The sequence below is a fragment of the Pezoporus wallicus genome, unplaced genomic scaffold (genome assembly GCF_028554395.1).
Source record: "Pezoporus wallicus isolate ANWC-B61680 ecotype Strahan unplaced genomic scaffold, APGP_CSIRO_Pwel_v1 contig_5922, whole genome shotgun sequence".
Classification (NCBI taxonomy): Eukaryota; Metazoa; Chordata; class Aves; order Psittaciformes; family Psittacidae; genus Pezoporus; species Pezoporus wallicus.
In genome coordinates this window covers 2506259-2528539 of record NW_026637228.1, presented here as the reverse complement: position 1 = coordinate 2528539, position 22281 = coordinate 2506259, and the positions used below count along the sequence as shown (strand labels likewise).

Genomic DNA, 22281 nt, shown 5'->3' with positions numbered 1-22281 from the left:
AGAATCTAGCCACAGTGAAGTAAAGGCAGGTTTAAGATTAGCCCCTGGCTGTTCTGTCCAATGGCCAAAACAGCGTCCAAGTAATAATGATTAATTAACGCTAGGAATTCAATATGAAAAAGATCAGTGGATTCCTTTTGTCCACCCCACCGAATAGAGCCATAGTGGGTTGAAAACGGCATAAAGATGGGAAATTATTCTGCTTATAACACAGAGACCTGGAGAAAACAGTCAGCTTTATCAGACTTTGGATTTTAATGTTATTATATATTATATAATAATTATATCTTGAAGAAATCTACTGTGCTAATTAGGTTAAGTATGTCTCTAGTGACAAACAGCGCCATAAGATAAAAAGTTTCACCCCAGCATTTTAATGGTTCAGGTTCTGCTCATGGTTTCAATTAAGTCAGCATGATTGCACAGAGCAGTGAGAACAGGATTTGGCCCACTTCTCTCCCTCATACGTATTTTGCAGTTATCTAACCTGGAATAAATCAGAGTTTCCTCAGACACATCTTGCTTTTCCAGTGCTTTACGTGGCAAGTTTTGTTTTCATGTGCTTTCCTTTGAGCACAACTGGTAATCAAGTGTCCAGAGCAGTTGTGATCATTTAAAAAATGATGGTGTTTAAGTTCTGGTGATTTGCCAGGTTCTGGTTTGCAGCTTCCAGTATATTGTGCCTGTCTAAAATTACCCTACTGTTTTAATTAGGTATGACAATCTCATTCACTTCTTACAGCAAATTTGATGGTAATGTTGGTGTAAGTCATTACTCAGCACCTCCAGAGTCTCAGGCCATAATTTGTGCAGTTCTTTGGTGTCCGTGTCATCAAAGTTGCTTGACACTTTCCCTTAAGAGAACTTGGTTTATGTTGCTTATAATAGAGCCAAATTTTAACCACTCGGCCTAGAATTTTCCGTTCTTTGGGGGTTTTTCCCATGCTGGATGCCTCCCTTTTTTTTTTCCTTATTTTACTTTTTTTTTCTTTTTTCTCCTTTTTTTTTTTTTTTTTTTAAATTCAGGTCTTTCAGGTACTTTCTTTGACTCAGACTTCTTGTCTCAGGTTCTGTGGTGTGCAGCTCGTTGTCCCATCTGTCCAAAACCCTGAAAGAAATGCTTCCCACCTACCAGCCAGTGACAGCCCTTCACCTATAGCCTATTGCACGTGAATCTATGGGCTTTCAAGGTTAAATCTTCAGGAGCAATGTACAAGGAAAATCAAGGATGCGTGCCTACCAAGCAAGGTTTTTTTCCACCACCGGAGAACTTGTTAAAGTTTATCAGGGTAATGGTTTCTTGAAAGTAAGATAGTGATCTGCTCTCCATGAGCCCGATCGTGCCCTTCTTTTCACCTTACGGCACTTCAGCTTTTCAGTCTGTCTTCTCTCCCATGCAAATCTTCCTTACATGTGGGAGATGTTACCTTCTTTAAAGAGAAATTTGCTGTTAAATAGAGCCTGTCTGGGTGGCCTATCCAAAGCATGCTATAAGCATTTTGTTTGCTGCCCTGAAGTTTTTATGATTCTCTCTGCTCTTTGCTCCATTTCTTCCACCTCCCTTGTGGATGACCAGCCACTAGATACGCACACATGCTTTCTTTCACACTCTCCTCTACCAGGGCCATAATCCCCACAGATAATGGCTACATCTCTTAGCAAATTTTCTGGCTGCCTTCCCTCTTCCTCTCCTGTGTCTGCTCCTCACTTTTCCTTTTTCCACTGTCTCAACTTAGGGTCATATTTCTCTGAATATTTTTAATTGCTTTGAGGAAAGATAGACCCAATCTCTCCCTGTAACTGAACAGAAAACAGTAGGTGAGGGCCATGTCTTCACTTAAGTACTGGAGTACACCACATGGATCCCATGGTCTTTCTCCCCATACTCCTGGTCCCCTGATATTGATCTTTCAGCAAGCACTGTCTGGTCTGACTACCTGAATTTCTTTCAGCTTGGTTGAAGGGAAGGGCGAACAGGACTGGTTTGTGGCTTTGAACATTTTGGGGCACCTGCTTTTGTTTTCTGTGTCCAACAGGAGTGTATCTTATTTTTACAATTCAGAGCATCAGGCTTTGATTTATTTTGCCTATTACTTCATCCCAGGCTTATATGTTATGGAAAATGTGTTGGCACTAAAGTTTAGCTACTCCATAGTAGGCTTTGGTAGTTAGAGCCATAGTCTACCAAGAATTTGAAATCCTTTAGCCATTTCACTTTCATGCAGCCATTTTTTTCCTTAGGGGTCTCAGGGTAGCAGATCCATCAGGTCCAAAAGATACTGTGTTGACAGAAAGAGCTAAGACAACACAATCTTTCCGTGCAGTTATCAGCCATAATGTAAGCATCCTCAGCCCTAATAATATGCCTAACCTCTCTTCTGTGAAGGTCAGGATCAAGAAGGAGAGTTCTGTTTCAGAGGCCTGTATCATTTGGCATGACTGCTAAGAAAGATGCCATTCAAATCTGGCAGTGTTTTATAATAAGAGCATTTGTCCATAGGAGCCACAAGCCTATTTCACGGAGGCTGTTGAACAGCCACCAAAGGATATTTAGTCTCTGCTGGTTTGGAATTATCCCAGGGCTGAAAGGCTTCTGAGCCATTACCAGTTTTCTCAGCTACATAGTTTTGGGGTCAAGTAATTTCAAAACTTAGAAGATTTATGCAGTTCGTGAATTTTGAACACAGAGGGGAAGAGGGGTTCTCTTTCTGTCCTGTGGGAACTGCTACCATCTGTGAGTCTCCTTGATCCCTGTTTTATATTGGTATCACTTAGTGTGTTTATTGTCACTTAATTTCCTTTGTTTCTTTCTCCCTTTTCAGATCACTCACGATCAGTTTGTGGCCTTCCTCTGAAGGAACCTTTCCTGTCTCTTGTGTAAGTATATGTACAAAGCATTTTATACTTTTTATTCATATGAGTTGTGCATCTTGTTCAAGTTCTATGCAAGTCATCCTGGAGCCCTTGTGAACTTCTCTATTGCTCCCCATGTCTATGGGACTCAGTACTGAGTTTTTATCCTAATGCAACGGTCCTGGATTTTAATGCAGTGTCAGTATGGGACTTGGACTTAGTTCAGTGACATTGTGTGATGGATCTGGAATTTATACATGCATTTCTGGATCACAGTATGGAAGTTTTCAGTTATACTTGGAGATATACATGTTGTGATGGTCATTATAATGTTGTGCTCTGATTCAGAATAAAACGTGGTGTCTTGTGCTGTGCAACTGTGAAGTATAGGAAACCGTCAACTAGCATTTCAACTTGTCCTTACTGAAATCTGACCTTGTGGCATGGAACTCTTCCTTACTCAGACCCGTGTGGTCTCCTGCCTAATACTGACTTTATTATCTTCTTATCTGGGTAGATGAAATATGCTCTATTTTCTTTGACATCTGACAGTATCAGGATTAAAAATGTTAGTGGTTTCTTTGGATGATGTTATGTAGCATTCTGTTCTCACCTGCTCTCATTCACTTGAGTTTGGTTGCTGCTAGGTTGTCAGTTTGTTGAGATTTTTAATTGAGGAAAAGACTGTATTAATCTAGATAATTGTGGTTTTAAGGTCTAGAACAGGAAGAATATAAATTTTCATGGTTTAGGTTCTGCTTTTTCATTTTATTTGGGTAATAGTGGATCAAACCCTTGTGAGAGTTTGTTATCATTTGGGTTTTAATTTTGCGAGGTACTGACACATGATGGTTTTGTGCATTTGGAACAAAAGTGTGTGCTTCGTTGGGATTCCTTCGTGCATATTGGCAGTGAAATCTAGTGTTCCTAAAACAATGACGCTTCTTGTTGCAATGTACTGGGAAATAGAGCACTACCACTTCATAATATTTACTATAGTTAAGTAAAGACCAAAGTTTTCCAAATGTCCGCCAGCATTTTAAGCCACGTTTTGGGGGTGTCCCAGCTGGAGGTATTTAGTGAATGCCAAAACTAATGAGGGCTTTTAAATTTAGGTTTCAAACTCGATGTCCAAATATGCTTAGACTTTGTGTTACTTCAGATCTCCATTTTGCAATTTAAATTCATGTCTCCTTCCCGTTCAGAGAGGAAAGTAGATGGCTGTTAAAGTGCTGCCTGGAATTTAAAATAATAATAATAATAATAATAATAATAATAATAATAATAATAATAATAATAAAGCATAGCAGAGTAAGAAAAACAGCTCTTTCATATTTGGAAGAGGAATTAAACCTTCAAATTTATGTTCAATTTTTTATTTATTTGTGTTTTGATTTATTTGATTTATTTGTGTTCTGATTGTTGGAATTTCTTCAAAGGCATGCTGAAGTGCAAGTGGACATTCATACTTTTTTCAGGTCCATGCTGAAACAATCAAAGAGCTTTATTTTCCTGGTACTAGACCCAAAATACGTGACTTTAACATTTAAAGTCGGCTTGCTACTTTTGTGGTGCAGAAAGAAACGGCACACCTCCTTCTCCCCTGCCCTGTGGGCACAAGCATGAGATATGCTGCAATGACTGCGAAAGGTGGTGTGACAATGCCAGCTACCAAGGAAATGGATTCAAGCTGACCTATCATGCCTGTGGTGTCCCCATATTTCTTTCCTTTCCCCTTTGCCTTTCATTATAAGGTGTCCCAAATCTGTAATTTACAACATGCTGTTCCAGTTTTGCTCTGATATATTTGCCACAAATAAGTAGGAGTCTATGCGCGTGCATAGCTCCCTGTGGCGGTGTCAGGCCCGTGAGACAAAGGGAGCAGAGGCCCCCACAGAATGCAACATGGCTTACGTCTAATGTGACATTTATTTGACTCGGAAAGGCAATTGATTAAAGTCCTATCAGACCTTTGCCATCATGTATTATGTATTTATCCAGTAGGGGCGGTTCATAACAGCCCCTGACAAATCCTATTATTTTTGTTGCAGAACTTCATAATATTGATAAAAAGTGTTAATGATACCCAGGGATGTGAAGCACACACTGTGTGTGTTAATGCTTCCTGCAGCAGCAGCAAAATCATTTATGTCTGTGGCTGGGACCTTGTGCCTTCAACATTTGCACGGAGGTACTGGTTTATCATTGTTCTACCTCTGCAGCACAAGGCAGTTTGAGTGGAAGCAGCAAGCTGGCTTCATGGTAGGTAGGCATGTGGAAATCCAGGGCTGAAATCCCTTTCCAACAGCGCTTTGCTGTGTGACCATCATATGTCATTTCCCATCTGTCTGCCTTGGTTTCTTGACCTGTAAAACTAGAGTCACACACTGTCTTGCTTCTTTTAAGTCAAACTTACTCCACAGCCAAGGGCTTCTTTGTGCTCCTCCATTCCCAACTTAGCAAGCTCAGTATGAGCCTCGCTTTATTTCAGGCATGTACATAAAGTATGTATTGTTTGTACTGGGTCTCTCTTTTCCCTTTGGATGATGTGGCCTTTAGGCCACTGATACCCTGAATTCTTTTGGTTGACAGAAGTAGAACTGGGACATTTTTACAGTAGAGGCTGTTAATGGTACCTCTCAGGCGTGTTTCTGATCTAGAGAGACTTGTTCTGCCCCCTGCCTCAGTGACCAGCACTGCGCTCTCTTCTCATATCCCTACCCACAACTTGCCGATGATTCAGAGTCTTCTTCCTCCTCCTCCTCCTCCCTGAGGTTACACGCGTGTCTGTCTGATTATATGGCATCAAGGTTTTGGAGGTGGAAGGATTTCATGGATCTCTCCCCCAAATGACATTCCCACTTAAATGGAATACAGTTAATCTCTGTTCCACTTGAATGTTCTCAGGAGTCTGAGAGAAGCAGATGGATTCTTCGTCAAAAATCAACCTTTTCATAGAAGAGGAGTCTTACAACCATTCTTGAGACTTTCTATCATGTTGTCAAGAGTGTGTAAGAGTATCAGCAATACTAAGGGGCTTTACGGTAAGATAGGTAGCCACAGTAGGAGAAGTAGTCACAGGAGGGCACTTCTTTAATTTCCAGAGCGCTGCCCATTCAGATGGAACCCATACAATATTGAAGAGTTATCTGCTGTTAGCTTTGGTAAGTGCAAATCAGAAATGTACCAAAGTGTTCTAGGTACAAAGAAGTTGCAGGAAATGTTAACCTAATTTCACAAACATCTGTCATTTCCTTGAAACAGGTTTTTGATGTAACCAAGTTGTTCTGAACTCCAACATCATTCCTATTCCTATTCAGCACTGATTCTAGGCCTTGTTATTTGACATCCTGTTTTAAAGAAAAAAGAATTTTAAAATGTGCCATTTAGTCCTCAGCTTCATGAAGACATATTAGGTCAAGTAATGATGACCTAAGGGAAGCTGTGCAGCATCTTACTGATCTCATCATAGTTATGAGAACCATCCATCATATGGTCAGTGATTTGTATGTCGAAAGACACCCAGCAGTATTCCAGCCTGCCAGTTTCTGAGAATACGTGTTCACTTTATCAGACACGATGATGCTCAAATAGTCTTTGATATCTCTGTATGCATCCCTGCTGTTGGTACTTGTTCACCACCAGGCTGTCATCTGTTAGCGCTCTGAACAATCATTGTGAAATAGCAACTAACTAGCACTGTCTGAATCCCTTTTATTTGGTTAGTGTGTTTAGTATTGTTTTGCAGATGAGGATCAACAGCAGTGATTGTTGCATCAGGAACAGGGAGGAGGCGTCTTTTCCCAGGTTCCTTAAGAAGCATTCCATTACTTCACAGGAGGATAATAACCTCCAGGTCAAGCTTATTCATGAATCAAAAATGAATATTTGCAAAATGCCAAAAAAGCCTGGATCTAATAAGCCTTATGTTCTTAGGTTTCAGAAGTTAGCATTTTTTCAAGAATTATCATAAATAATGTAATAAATAGGCATGCAAATTATCCAGAAGAATCAGTTGATCTGCTTCTGAAAATAAGGAGCTATTGGAAGGCAATGGTCACCTATACGGCAATCTGATACAGGAAAGGGATGTTGTTTCCCCAGCTTTTATGAGTGTCCTGAAGGAAGGGAATGTTCCATACAAGCAAACAACATGGGCATGCCTTTATTTGGCATTTGCAAATGAGAGAAATGGTGAAACAGGCTTGAAATAGCAGTGGAGCAGAAATTCTGCTCTCCTGTGTTTATAGAAATCAAACTGTGTAACTGGGAGCGCACCTCGGGATGGATGTTCTTGAGCAGGTGCTACAGCTCTAAGCTTTATTCTTTATCTGGAGACATAACCATCAAATGGACTTAAACAGTAGATTTAGCTGGGGTGGGGGAGAAGCTTCTTTAAAAGAAATCTGACAAAGTTCATGGTTTTGTTCTGAAACATCTTTAATAAAAATGGACTCAATATCCAGAAAACCAGAGAAGTAGCCAGGTTAAAAAAAAAAAGGCAGAATTTTATAGCAGTTTTTCATTTAAGCATTAGTTTGTTAACATTCAAATTGTTTAACAAATAACAATGGCTGCCCATAACTGTGAAGTTCCTGTGTGGATTACACGAGAGGCATGTATGCAGCCTGCTTTTTAATTACAATACCTACAAGATGTCCCCTGAAGTTGGATGAGATTGAATTTAAGATTGGCCAGCATGACAGCTGAAAATGTCACAATTTCTGCCATTGTGCTCACTGGAGATGTTTTTGTTCTGGGTTATTTTTTCATCTAATTAGCATAATATAATATATATTGAGTGTTAGCCTTTTTTGAAATATAACAGATTACAGTAGGAAAAATGTGGATTTCAAGCTAGACAGTTCTGGGAGCATAATATTTTAGATTTAGCTAGGAAAAAAGGGACAAAAAGAAAATGCAGTTGGTCAGTTTGCCTTTACCCCACACTTGCATAATTTAATATATTTGGATGGAAAAGACCACCTTTCTGAATCAGTGGCTGCATTTCTTACAGTGGTTTGAACACCAACCATCAAAATATTAAGACAGTCCAGTTTGTTAGGTCTGAAATCACAGCACAAAATGGCACAACTACAGAGTGTAGCAAGGATTTTCAGAATATTCCCTTTGCAGTTATGGTGAATTGTCTTCCAGCTTTGGCAAGCACATGATACTGTACAGTTATATCACCAAATGTCTCTCCCTCTTTTCTGATTTGTATGTTCAGTCTTTCTTCTTAAGCAGAAATCCTCTCTGATGCACCCTGCTTTAGCATTATGTTGTATACCTGTCTCCCTAAAATGTGCACACAATATATAAGGTCAGAATGGTACCACGAGCAAGTAGTAATGCAGAATTGGTTGCTATAAAACTGGATATCCAGAACTATGTCATTTCCCAAAAGTCACATCTTCATCAGAAGATCATGGATTTGACTACTGAAACTGGCACTGAAATACGAATACTCACGGAGGTCTGAATGACAGACCATATCTCCGTATGCATGCTGAATGTCCTGTGTGTAGAACATTGTGGTTCAAAATGATTTTATAGGAGTATCTCCTCTGTCTCCTTTTTCTCTCTGCTTCTCCCATTTAAAAAAAAAAGCAATGGAAGCCACTTGCTGTGTAGTTTAGCTGTGTACCATTACACGGGTGTATATGTCAGAATATATGTGATTAGTCTTCGGGCAATGCTTTGTGAAGGCTCTTTTGCCTCTTTGTGGGAATTCTTAGACATAAAAGATTCACAGTGTATTAAGGACTCATGTTTTCCTCCTCTGAAGTTCTTGTTCACTGCTGCTTCTTTCCATCATTTTGGATAATATCATGCTGAAGATGGTGTGCCAATTCAGCCCCCCAGGTAATATTTTCATTGCATATGTTTGAATGACCAAAATAGTAGATTTTTGCCCACCACTAAAAACAAATGCTTTGGGATTTGAATAGAACTTGCTCTCTGTCATTCCATCATACTGAGCATTTTTGAACTTCCCAAAGGGCAGACCATAGAAATAGCACTGAGCCATTACAGGTGAATGAGGCCTGAATATTGTTAATGAGCAATTTATTGAAGTTGATTGATCCTTTTATGGCTGTTCAGCATGCTCCCACCTTTTCCTGCTCTACACCCCCTCACTTTGAGGGGTCCCATGAGGAAATGTTATCCACTTCCCCCCAAATCTTCTTAGTTAGAAAATGTTATTTTGTTTAACTAAAAAATTGTGGAAATACAGCCTTCACCTTGCCCAACAATTCTTCTTCTACCACTGCCCCATCTCGCCTTCAGGTAAGCATTTGCTCACCTCACAGTCCTTTTGCAAATCTTCATTTCAACTCACAATTTCCCTTGTGATGCTTTAGCAAATGCTGTTCTGATAGATTAAATTTACTGCATTTCCTTTGTCTGGATAATCAGTTATCAAAGAAAGTTATCAGGTTAGTCTACTGCAAACTACCTTTGGCAAACTCATGTTGTGTTTTATCCCATTTTCCATTTACCTCCAAGTCTCTTTATTTTTTCCTTCAACACTTGCTGCACTCACACTAGTGAAGCTCCTGATGTTATGTCAACATCAAAGAGGTGTGAGATCAGAATCAGTTTCAATACGCTGTAGCACAGGCTTGCAAAAGCCCATTCATTCTCATGCCTGCAAAGTGCTAAGTTCTCATCCAGCAGGCAAATGAAGTACTGGGTTTTATTTTTCATTGTCATTATAGCAAAGGGCAGGTGAGCTGATTTTGAGCCTCGGCTGGTGAATGTTGGTGATGATTTGCAAAAGGGTTTCTAGAGATAGAATCACAGACATCTACCTGTACATGAGAGTGCTTGGGCACTTGCATTAGCAAAACCTTAATGTATGTATCAGTAATGAAAATCTTAATTAAGAACGCTGCATCATTGTCCATGAACACTCTTTCTTTCTCGGTGTGTGAAGTCCTTTGTGTGTTGCAGCATCTACCCGGTCCAGACAGACAGAGCCCTTGAAGAGTGTGTCTGGCAGATCTTCTCTTGATTATTAACAACTAGCAAATGGCAAACTCTTATTCATTTTTTGTCTTGAAACTGACTCTCAGAATTGCATACAGCATAACTTACAGCTTGTTTGCATTTTTTTCTATTGCCTTTTCCTCTTCATTATTATATTGGTAGGTTTCAAAATCTGGTAGCATTGATTAGAGCTGAATTATGTAGGTTAAGAGTTGCCAAAATGTGCCCAGACAGCTCTTTACCCAATTGTATACCTTTTTCTTTAGACCCAATACACTTGCATAAGCCATGTTCTGTATGGACAAAAAGTATGGTATTGTGCACTGAAGATTGAGATTTTACTCTTTCTAAACTCAGGAAATTTAGAGTTAAGGCTCTTACAGCAGCCTTACATCTGTTCCTCGCTTGCAATAGTGTCTCCTGCTGTATGATCCCTAGCGGTGGGCTTACCAAGGCAGATAGTACAGAGAGAAGACAGTGTGATGGGTAGGAGCTACTGAATTTTACCCCTGTAATTGTATTCCAGTGATGTGTTGGTCATTGAGCGCTGCCTATATGTTTGATGTGGTTTGAAATGCATTTAGAAAGCCTCTCAAAGTAATGGACATACAACTGTGTTATAGGTGTACTGATAAAAGCATGGACAGTTTAAGGTAAGGAAGAGTGTATGTATGCACACAGACTTTTCTCTGCGTGAAAGCCCATCAGAATTGTATCCTTTCATTTCAGATGAGGCAGGCTGACTTCTCAGATTCGCTGTCAGGTTACTGACATTGATAGTTCCTGTGGACTCTGACCTGCACAGCTGGAGAATATGTCCCAGGAAAGGCAAGAGCAGGAACTACTGCTATTTACTTTTAAAGAGAAACAGCTGTGAAGTCTCATCTGTACAAATCAGCACAGTTGAGCCCCATATAAAAACCTACACATGCAGTGACTCCTTTTGCAGGATTGTTGCATCTTTAGAAAGAGTTCCTCCACTCTGATAGAAGAATGTCAGTGGCCTGTGGTTCATGCAAGGCATAAAAGCCACCTACGCCTTTACATCACCATACAAAAACATAGTTCTAAGAAAGAAAGCCATGCAATCCAGTAATCAGTCAGACTCCTGTTTCAGCCACCATTAATATTCTCAAAACAAACCCTTACTCCACTAAGACATCGGTACCTGAAATACTCCAGATTAAATGAAGTGTTTAAATTAAGTAAATGGCTGATTCTTATCTGCTTGATATGATGTCAGTGCATTTCTACCTAAGCAGAATGTAAGTGAGGAATCATCTCCAGTCTGATTTGATGCCATTCTGTACCAATATGCAATAATTAACTGTGGAAGTATGCAGTGCCAAATGGAATTCAAAATCTACAGAAAGCTACAGCCATCACAGTGAAGCACCATGTGTTGTGGCAAGGGGGAAGGACCCGGCTGTCATTGTCCCACCTTAAGTGCCAGTTCTGAGGTTTTTCTTGAGTACATAATCCTAGGCCTGTAGTTGAAACATAATCTTGAAAGCAGACCATGCCACCTACATGTTTTCTGACCTTATTGCCAAGTAGTAGCCCACTAGCTGTTAAAACTCAGGGTAGTTTGCATGGGCTTGGAAACAGCAGCCTTGAGCCACCAGCCAGCAGACAGGGCTGAAGTGTGTGTGGGTACAGTCTCTCCAGAGTGCATGAAGCTGATTTGGGTTTGATGAAGACACCAGGTAGTGCTTTAGCCATGATCCTCAGGAGTGCGTGTGCGTATGCAGAGTGCACGGGAGGCAGGTCTGATTCTGCTCCCAGTGTAAGCAGTGTCCACCAGTCCACCCTGTCACAGGTCAGTCACAGATTGCAAGAATAGTGTCCTTTTCTCTATTTTTAATGGTCGTTTACACAGTTGAGTGTCTACGGTTAGAAAACTGTAGCTTAGTGTCTGGGAGAATCTTTAAGGAAGATATTTTAATGTGGTAATAACCTTGTTATTTCAAAACCAAATGGTTTCAAACATGGCAGTGCTGCTACTTCTCTTTCAGGACCATGTACGTGTCAAGTTTGATGTTTTAAAACAAAGCTGTGTTATAATTACACAAGCGTGTTTAAGAAAAAAAAAGGCTTATGGAAAACTTAACAGCTGGAAACTGTTTTTTGCTTACTTGGATGACTCAAAAACAGCTGAATGGGTTTTTGCAAAGCTTTACCAAAAATGTCATTTCTGGATTGAGACAAGGCATAAGAAATAGCTGCCCAAAAGGTAACAGTTTCAGAAAGGTATAAGCAAATATAGGCAGAGATTGTTTAATTCTTCAGCTTCCACTGTACAGTTGTTAATGTAATGCTACAAAAATAAAAGAATTTGTATTTATATAGTTTCTCAAAGATTTCAGAGATCTGTACTAGACTTTAAGGAACTAAGCTTTGTAGCTTTGAGTTAATCAAATATTAATATTTATATTTCTTTGGAATATCACATATTCAAACAGGAAAACAAAGAGAAAGATACAGGGCTTGCCAGAGTTTACACAGAAAGAAGGTGACCACATTTAGCATCCATGCCTTTGGATCACCCTGCTCGTGCAGTATGGCTGAGCTCTCAGGCATGCCTGGCACTGGGGAGCTCCTGGCTCTTCTCTCTCTCTCTGACTCCCATTTCAAGCACACCCAGCTTGAAGGAGAAAAACCTCACTCACACACATGCACTGGGCTCAGGTATCCTTCCTTCTGTCTCCCACTTCATTCCCAAAGACAAAGTCTGCCAAATTCTGCCTACCGTGATCGTGAAACTTCACTACAATCAAGTATCGCCCCCAGTTAACAGGCATGCGTATACTTCTTCTCCCCCCCCAGCTCTCCCAAGGGGTGTCAAGGTGAGAAGGCTGTCACCAGAGACCTGTTCTAGGGTCTGATTTAGGGCATGGTCTGATCTGTAACTCCGTAACAATCGTTTTACTGTTTGAAACCTCAGTCAGTGAATAAATATGATTTTACTGCTGCTTAGTTTGGATGTTGAGCTGTATTGGAGGAAACTGCTCTTCTTTCGTACTGAATTTTGTTTCAGGGTGGTGTGTGTGAAAAATAACACAAATAGGAGTATTTTTGGATGATCATACTGAACAGTCAGCAAGAAGAGAAGTACAGTATGGTGAAGGGAAATCTGTTTGTAGTAAAAGCAATGTGAGCTTGTGGTTTGCTAACGGGACCGAGACATGAATTTTCACTTTAACCCTAGCTGTAAAACTCCCTCCGAAGCTGAGGAAATCACTTGATCTCCTGTCATTTGACCTCAGTTTCTTCCTCTCTCTATTAGTGGCAGTCATGACCCAGCTCGCCAGAATACCGTTCCTCTTGAAGTTCAGTTACTACCAGAGGTTTTCTACCTTAACAAGCCCACTCTTTGCCAACGTTCAGAGTGCCCTTGTCTTACTTTCCCAATTAAATGGGCTTTTACGGCTTTCACTCTTTCTAGCTCAGCAGAACCACTGATTCTGGGAGGGGGAGCAAGACTCAGTGCTGCCTTGTGCATTATGCAGCAGATTTTCAGTGGCATTCCCAGGTTAGGAATTCACTGCTGGTGTTTCATTGGGACATAAATATAATTTCATTTTTCTAAGCACAGCTGGTCTGAGCTCCTTGAGAAAGGGTAATCACGAGACAGGCTTCAGCTTGCTGTTTTTGCAGGCACATTTGCAGTAGCCCCAGATTTAATTAGATTTAATCTGTGCACCTAAACTCATATGAAGAAGAAACTTAAATTTAGCCAGCTAGGAACGCCTAACTCCACAAATCCCATTGGCACACCAGGGTGCCATCCAGCTTTTCTCAGCTTTCTGAAAGCTTTGGCGGTGTGCCCTATATGTTGACCATCTTGCTCATGAAGGGCCTCAGTTTTGTTTTCCCTTTATTATTTCCCCTTTGAGGTAACTAGTGTTGCCAGTGGTTCTCACAAGAAGCTGTCCTTGTACTCCTGCCAAAACCAGAATCAAAGCCTAAGACAGCCTTTAACTGGGCATAAGAAAGAAATGATGCTCTTCTTCTTTTGCTAGCAGCATCACTTCTTCAGCCTCACAAATAATTTCTGGTCCAAGACTTCTCCACTGTTGAATTTAAGTGTTTTGCAATTCTCATACCAAATGCTGAGCAGTGTTGTTATGCGTCTCTCTCCTTCTTGTGTGTGTATGTCCTGTGCACCAGGAAGTGCTAGGTTCATGGATCTTTTTAGCAGAGCTCATCAGTTCTTGCTTTTCCGAGTCGTCTTTTAGATTGTATGACTTTTACATATTTGCTGACTAGAGGATGCTGTGTTGAGATGACTGGGTATAGGAAAGAGAAGAAGAAAAGCAGAAGTCAGCAGGTTGGGTGGGCAGCAGTCTGTTGGAGATAGACCCTTCCCTGGAGGAGTTACATCCTGTAAGGCTCAGGGCATTTTGAGTGTTACAGGCTTGCAGGCTGACAAATTCTGTGTTTTCCTGCTAATTATTACGAACAGAACTTACAACCCCCCTACAACAGACCTTTAAATACAATTGCACTTCAACTCTGACTGAAGTAGAGGAAACAAACTAAAATCTAGTAAGCCGTCTTAGAAAGAAAGTATTTCCCATTATAGTCCATACAAAACTTGGCATCATTCAAATAGCACAGGTGCATTTGGGAGGCATTTGGGAAGCAAGAGAAACTTTACAGCATTCTCTTTGCTCCCACTTCACTCCAGCAGGCTTTTGTTCTTCAGCATAGCTGCCTTTGCAAGGCTGCATCTTGAGCTGTGCCATTTTTGGCTGAAAGTTACCAGGCTTTGTCACTGAAAAAGAGTATGGAGAGAAAACAGTGAAAATTGTAGTTTGCCTGCCTAAGTGAAGCAGCAAAATTGGTTTGGCTACTTTGGAGTGAAAGATGAGGCAGAAAGTACCACCTCTCCATTTTAGACAACATAACTCTTCTACAACCCACTTTGCACAAGTGGATCCATAGAAATAGGCAGGACAGGTTGTGAGAGAAACAGGCTGCAAGGAGAAGCAAGGCAATCTCTTGCATGCCTTTCACAACAGTGTGACCCTTTAGTTCTATAAATGCGCAAGGTTTTGCTACCTAGCAAAGCTTGGTCTACCTGTGTATGTGTGGCCCACCTGCATGTACATGCTCTCTGTGAACCTTTCCCTCGGCCCATTTGCAGTTTGCCATGGGATGTAGCAGAGTTCTGCAATCTCAGAGAAGTCTGGCTTGTCAGACGTAGTGTTCAATGGAACTGGTTTCTATTGCAGCAGGACTGACGGGAGGATCAAAGTCTTGGTATAAAATAAAAGGAGTTATTTGCCTTTTGTGTGCTGAAATGTTTCTATTTCTCTCCTTTTTTTTTTTTTCATTAGTATATTAAGCTATTGAGTTCTCCAGTAGTAAGCAAAATATAGTACCAAAACACTTATTAAAGAGAAGATTGCCTCCTCAGTTACTGTGAGTAGTGTCTCAGAAACTGGGGGGGGGGAGGTTTAAGGCTGATCAACATTTTGTTCTAAAATCACGGCGGTGCACACTTAGGCAACACAATGCATTGGATGATTCTCGCTTACCCTGAAAAGCTTGTGGTCAGCCAGAAATTTGGCAGATTGTCTCTCAGGTCAGGAAGTAGTTCTGGTTTATAAATTTAAAAGCCAAAATCTGGTTTAGTGTTTCTTAAATGTCAAAACAACCTTCTGACCTTGAAAATTACTTTCTCTGTCTGCTTTCTGTGCTTTTAAGTAAAAAACAGTCCTTTTTCTTAGTGAAATAGTGTAGCCTGTTAGTCATCAAATCTGAGAATTTAGAGAAGGGAGAGTGACATTAACTCATCTTTTCTCTCCTTTGGCAGTGCAAGAATGGGCATCATTCATATCAATGGCAGTCGGAGGGAAAAAGACTTGCTAACCTTTAGCTATGCTTCCAGTTTATTTCCATAGTGTACGCTGTATCTTCTCAACTGCTCAGTCCTGTCTGCAGCATTTAAGACCTCATAGTAATGCTACATGGGAGGGCAAGTTTTGCCGCTGTGTATCAGAAGTGACCTCCAGTGCCTCAGTTTCGGTCTGTCCCAGACTAAGTCCTGCAGGACGGTAAAGGCCGTATTTAGTGCAGCTGGCCAACTGCACACTTCTGTAACCCAGACTGATTGTACTTGACCCTTCATATGGTCAGTTGAACTTAAATATAACATTGAGCATCCTGTTTCGTTTACATATCTTCACTGAATTCACCTTTTCCAAAGCCATTTTGGCACTTCTGAATATTTGGTGGTTCTTCCTTCTCTGAAAATATGCTCTTCCTTCATCCCTTCTTCATGTGCCTCTTCTTCTCAGTCTTGGTTGCCTTTCAGAGAGAAGGCATCTGCATGGTGCCCCTGTTTCCAGCAGAGCAGAAGCAGCCTCAGGTTCTCACTATGAATGAGAACTAGCATGGGAGGGAGCAGACTTAAGCCCTTCTCTTTCCCCTGGCAGCAGAGCACAAACACATCCTCCCTCTTCCCAGCTGCTGCTGTTCTGTACAAAGGCAACTTCAGCTCCTTTTGGTTCTGATACGATGAACCTTCAAAGTTCCCACAGTGTGAGCTCTCGGCCTCTTTTGCCTCAGTTATCTCTAATATCTAATGTTACTGCATTCTCCAAGACTTTCTGCCTGAGGAGTTGGGATTGCTGTGTAATTGTTACTGACTTAAATTTCCTTGGGTTTCTGTGAAGTAAGGGGGTCATATTTTCAGCACCTATCTGTAGAGGAAACTGAGACATTCTTGATTTGACAGAACACCTGAGCACAAATTTCTTTTAATTTAAGGGTTGTTTTAAGAGAAATTATTTGAAATGTCTGCCTCAAGTTGTGTGCTGAAAAGCATCTTAAAAAGAACTGGGTGGTCGTTATAGCAATTGAATAATTAGGTACCGTTGTTATATCAAGATAGAGAAACTGAGGCACAGCATTTGCTTAAGGTCATACAACCTGAGAGCTGATGCTTGCAGAGTTAAGCAGCTCTCTTTTCATAGTCTTTTGTGCTTAAATTCCTTCCTTTCTTTCAGTAGTTGATCATTCAAAAGATTGAACAAGGCTGTTTGGAGGTTGAATTTGGAGGTATTTGCTCTAGTGTTCCATTGTGATGGTTATTCGGCCAGTTTACAATGTAGCGTTATAAATTAAGTATATTAAAATGTTAAGAAGAAATACCTGCACAGTGATATGCCAGGTTAATATAAAGCAAACACCTACTAGTGATCTGTAGTTAAATTATTTAATCTAGAACTAATCGACTGTTGAAACCAGTTTCAAAAATGAAATAGTTCTATTGCTGAAAATAATTAATTATTCAAACCCATAGGGCTAAATCCAGCAGTGACCTAAATGGTAGGAGAGGATTACATGTCAGACACGAGTGTGTGGGAGAATAAGCAACAAATAATATACCTTGCCCCGTTTCTCTCTTACCCCAGCAGCCAGTATCACGCACGTTTTGTTGGTAGGGTTTTTTGCTGTGCTGGCTTTGCTTCCCGCTTCCTCCCTCAACCTTCTTGAAGGAAAAGAATTCCCCCCACAAATCAAAACAAGATGGAGCCCTAGAGCCCCACCTGCTGACTTGAGGAAACAGAGAGAAGAAAGAGAAGATGCCTGGTCCTGTGCCAAGCATTCAGTGCTGAGCTTGTAGCATTGTGATGTGGCACTTAAAGCTCTAGGGGACCTGGAGCCAGCGTTGCAAATGCAACAAAAACTCTCATGAAAACGAGCTTCTTAACAGCGTGTTGAGCTGGTCTGCGATGGCCTCGGGAAACCCCCCTGGCTAGACAGGGCCTTTTATCCACTACATTGCTCCGACTCAAAGAGAAATCTCACATAACTTCCTTGACCAGAAGCTGAGCGTGCATGTAGTCTGCAGCGTAGGGCTTTGCATTTTCCTTATTTTCAGTTAATTATTTCCCACCTCCCGCTCTGAAGGAGTCTGTCCTATCTTTCTTTGCTGTCTCATCGCATGTAGAGCCCAACGCTGCAAGCACATGGCGTGTCCTCGGGCTTCCTGCCGCCCTTCCTTTGTGGTCAGATCCGTAGCTGATGTAAACTGGCCTGAGGCCATTGGGGATTTTCACTGGTTGAACACTTGGCTCTTTGATTCCCAGAGAACTACTCGATTTTAATAGCACCAAGGCTGACACTACTCGTTTTCAGGCTCAGGACCATCTACAAGTGAGCGCTTGCGTATTAATTACAACAAAGAGCAAATCTACTTGACATTTTGATTTTGTTTTTCTTGTTTCCTTGCAAGCTTGAAAATGAGCTGCTTTTGCCAAAAAAAAAAAAAAAAAATCAAAATGCATTTCACACTTTTTTTTTTTTTTTTAAACTTGAAATAGGCCCCTTGAAAAAACTGACATGTTAAACACCAGCAAGAAAATGATTATTTGGACATATGGCTCCTCTTCCTGAACTTTGAGGAAAGGTTAGATAACGCTCTTTCACATCTTAAAAGACTAGACTGCTGCTACATTACTAACATATTCTTATGTAATAACCCAGCACTGATGATACTTTATTCAGTCCTAGTAATGTAAGACTCATTTATGGTTTGGTCAGTTATGAGGGATTTGTTTTTTCACAGATTATCTTCAAATTTGTTCTTTTTCATTACTCTGTCCTAAAGTAGAATATAAAATAGAGTAGAATCATAGGCAAAAATGTCTTATAGCTCCGTCTTTCAGCAGGTTTTTGCCTTGTATGGATTGTTTCTATTCAATGTTATATGATTAATACAAAAGTAAAAAGAAATTTAAAAACCCCACTCTTAAGTGAAGAAAAACACTTCCAAATGCATCCTTTTACTTTTCAGAAAAGGCTGTTCCATAAAGTGAAAAATTTGTAAGAATGCAAATAAAGGTGCCAAACCATCTCAGATAATGAAATTTGACAGGAAGACTTGCCATTACCTTTGTCACAACTGATGTCAGCAGTCATGTAAGGTTTGCAGGTGCTTGCAGAATGCATAGTCGCATAGGTGAGCTGGCCAGGAAACAGCAGTGTCCTGTGGTGAAAATATTTGGAGTATGAAAATGAAACTCTATGTGACTTTTTCATACAGAAATGAATTTTCCAAAGACCCACCTCAGTAGAGCTAATGCCTCAAGGGCCAGCACTCTTCCAGTGGGTAAGGGAATGTAGGAGTCTGCTCCCTTCCAGGTCTCCCTCATCACACCCTTATTCATCAGGCTCTAGGGTCAGCCTCTTTCTCTGGCTTTGAACTAGGATTTCTGTCCTGAATCCCAAAACCTACCCTAATAATATTTTCATTTAAAATCACGTTTACTGCAAGTTGCTTCCTGTTCAGTGACAGAACTCTGCAGTGAAAAGTTGTGGAATCACAGAATTGTAAAATGATAAAAATCAGGAAGGATCTCCTTAAGTCATCTGGGTCCAGCTCTCACCCTGCTCAAAACCGGAGCCTGTGAGGATGAGGTTGCTTTTTTAAGCAGCTCGTTTGTGTGAGCTTCTGTGTACCCATTTTATAAGTTCTTACATCCAACTGCACATTTTTTCAATAACTGTACTTCTGAGACTTGAGATTTTTAGAATAATTTTGGGTCCTTTCATTAATAAGCAGAAACTCTCGATCTGGAGCTATCCTGCAGAGGAATGAATGTACAGCTGTATAGCCACTGTACCAGACTCTTGCTGTGCCTGGTTCTTTCCTCTATTTGCAAGACCACTTCATTCAGTGGCAGTGTGATATGGGGCTTAAATATATCCCCTAAGTCATACAATAATGCTATAACCAAAGACTGGCACTGGCAATGCTTAAACTGAACCCCATTCATTCACAGGAGGGGACCCTAGTTCTGCTGCCCTGCATTTATCTCTACTCACAGGATGTTCAACTGGATGGAGCAGTGGTCTAATCTGATGTGGCAGCTCCTACATTTTTATCTTGTCAGTGCTTTACTTACATGAATTAATTTTGGAAACACTCTTGTGACGTTAGTCATTGTTACGATTCCCATTTTAGAGACCCTGTGTCTAATTCTTAATTATACTAATTCTTCCATATGCTGGTGAGGTTCCGAATCTGTGAAAAGGTCTCTCAACTCAGGGAGATGGATTGCACAAATGTCAATGGCAAAATAAGAGTTCATTGCCCTATAGCAATTCTCTGTTCCTCTAAGGCTGGAGAGAAATATTAGAAGACAAGTATAAAAGAGGCTCTGTTGATTTGTACTAGGGGCTACATGGGAGCTGCATAGCTTAAGCCTGTAAGAGGTGTCGTATTGGCCAAAATGAAATTAGTGAGATTGTTGACACTTCTTTCATTGTGGCCACAATCTCATCAAAAGAAAACGAAAGCCACCTCTTCTGCCACTTCTTTTCCTTTTGTCTGAATACATAATGATGGAATTGACACCCTACCCACCAGAAAAAAAAAACCAACAAACCCAGAATGAGAGGCAGTGGGCTTTGAGGGAGGGAGCAAGAGACTGAGGCTTGCCCAAGAATGAATAGCAAGCCATTTAAAAAGTAGTCATTATGTGCAGAAACCAGAAGGATCCTCTGTCTTTCTGTATGATAAAACTACCAGTGAAATGTATTGCAGGACAATTAGGAGCAAACAGGCAGGAAAAATGAGTGATGCGCTACTCTTCATTTCCTGAGCCAGTCTCGTTCCAGCCACCTTGCAAGCTGAGGCTGTTTCTGTGGGGATAGTGGAGGTGTCTGTGTCTTTCCTTATGGCTTCATGCAGCCCAAGGGCATGATGGACAATCGTATCCGCTGCAGAAAAGAGGAAGAACTCTACACCCTCTTCTGGCTCTTTGGCTTCCCATTCTATTTATATCCAAGTCTAAGAGAGAAAGAGGTATGTGCAGAGCAGGGACCTTGCAGCTGTCCCCGAAACAAAACTAAGGGCTGGACAGAGAAGCCAGAAGGCCTCAGTGGAGTGATTTTAGGGGAATCTCACAGTTTTAGCATGCTGAGGCTGTACAACTCCCCAGACAGATAGCAGTATTTTTGTTCTTACAGAGGTTTTGTCCTGACTGAGCAATATGACAATAATTACAATTTTTACTCAGCATTAAGCCTATGGAAAAGCCTACAGAAACAAGACATCTTTAGATGAGAAAGACTGGAGGCAGAGGCACAATACCTGTCACCTCCAAATGCAGGAGGTAAGATTTGTGAACGTGTGACAGGACCAAAGTTAGCAAGCGGGATAGGTAGCATGTTTCACGTCAGCATTTAGAACAGAAGTGGGGCAGATGTCCGCTTCAAAGTTCTTCACATCAAAAGTGTAATTGTCTTCCCGTGAAAGTATGAGAGAAAATTAAGCCTCCTGACACCCTGAGATACATACGCTTCTTTCAAAAATCATAGAATAAAATAGAACAGAGTAGAATAGAACAGAGTAGAATAGTCTGAATATAACACACAGTGCTGTTTAATTCATTTTAATTTTGGAGCAGAGATGCAATCTGGTAACAACAGTATGGATCGTGATAGAGGGTAGAGAGTGAGTTAATGTTTTCAGTGTTTTTAAGTCTTCTGAGGCCTTTACAATAAGCATCCATATAAACATACAGAAAATATCACCTGCAAAAAGTCACTAATCCGCTTCTTAACCAGTGTTCAGATTTCCTCAATTCATTGTGAAAACACACTTTTGGAATGTTACTTTCCCACCCAGTGCAGCTGAAGAGGAAGAAAGGCAGGAGCCTTCTTGTGTCTTCTCAACCAGATGTTTTATAGAGTTCGCTTAGGTTGCAGTGTTGCTTTTCCAGTGAAGGCCAGGGGATTGCACTGGTGCTCATGAGGGCATGGCTCACTTTTCAACATCTTATTGGTGAAACATTTTGTACTATTTTGTTGGTTTTTTTTTTTTAAAAAAAGAGAGGCTCTTCCACAAAATAGGCCATTATATTTGGATTGTCTAAGAGAAAATAAAATACGGAGCCTCTGATGTTTCCTTTTATGTTTCCCTATTGACAGGAAATGTCTGAAAGGAATTGTCTTGGGAGCTGCACAGTGTCAGGAGAAGGTGCTTTAGGAACCAGTCCTGGACATTTGCTATAGTTGGTTTTGTTTGAGGTGGTTTGTTGGTTGTTTGGGGAATTCTGGTAATCAGTGCAATAGGAAATAAGCTTATTTGTCTTGCCCTAGAAAATCAAATTGCATCAATGACAGAAATGAACTGGGTAAGATGCAATGCATGGTACTTACCTTAGCACACAAAGGTATCTACCAAGCATAGTGGTGCAAGTTAGGAGTTATTGCATTCCCAAAAGATAAGCAAGGAGTAGATTTCCGTAGCAGGCAGACTTTCCAGTCTTTTCCTTCGATTTCTTATGTACTGAATAATAACCATATATTCACCCTCTACAGCATGCTGTGCCAGTTTACATCTCTGAACAGAAAGCACAGACTCACAGCTGTTTATGAAGACAAGCCAATAAATCTAGGGGAATATATTTATAT

The 22281-nt window shown here is 40.7% G+C and overlaps 1 protein-coding gene across 13 annotated transcripts in view; it reads left to right on the top strand.

Moving 5' to 3' along the window:
- ZBTB20 (zinc finger and BTB domain containing 20) overlaps positions 1-22281 on the top strand; it is a 452154-nt gene that overhangs the window by 335818 nt on the left and 94055 nt on the right. For all 13 annotated transcript variants that reach the window (XM_057404358.1, XM_057404354.1, XM_057404359.1 and 10 more), the window contains one exon: positions 2823-2877. The gene's annotated coding sequence lies outside the window, so the exon portion shown is untranslated. The remainder of the gene's footprint in view (positions 1-2822; positions 2878-22281) is intronic.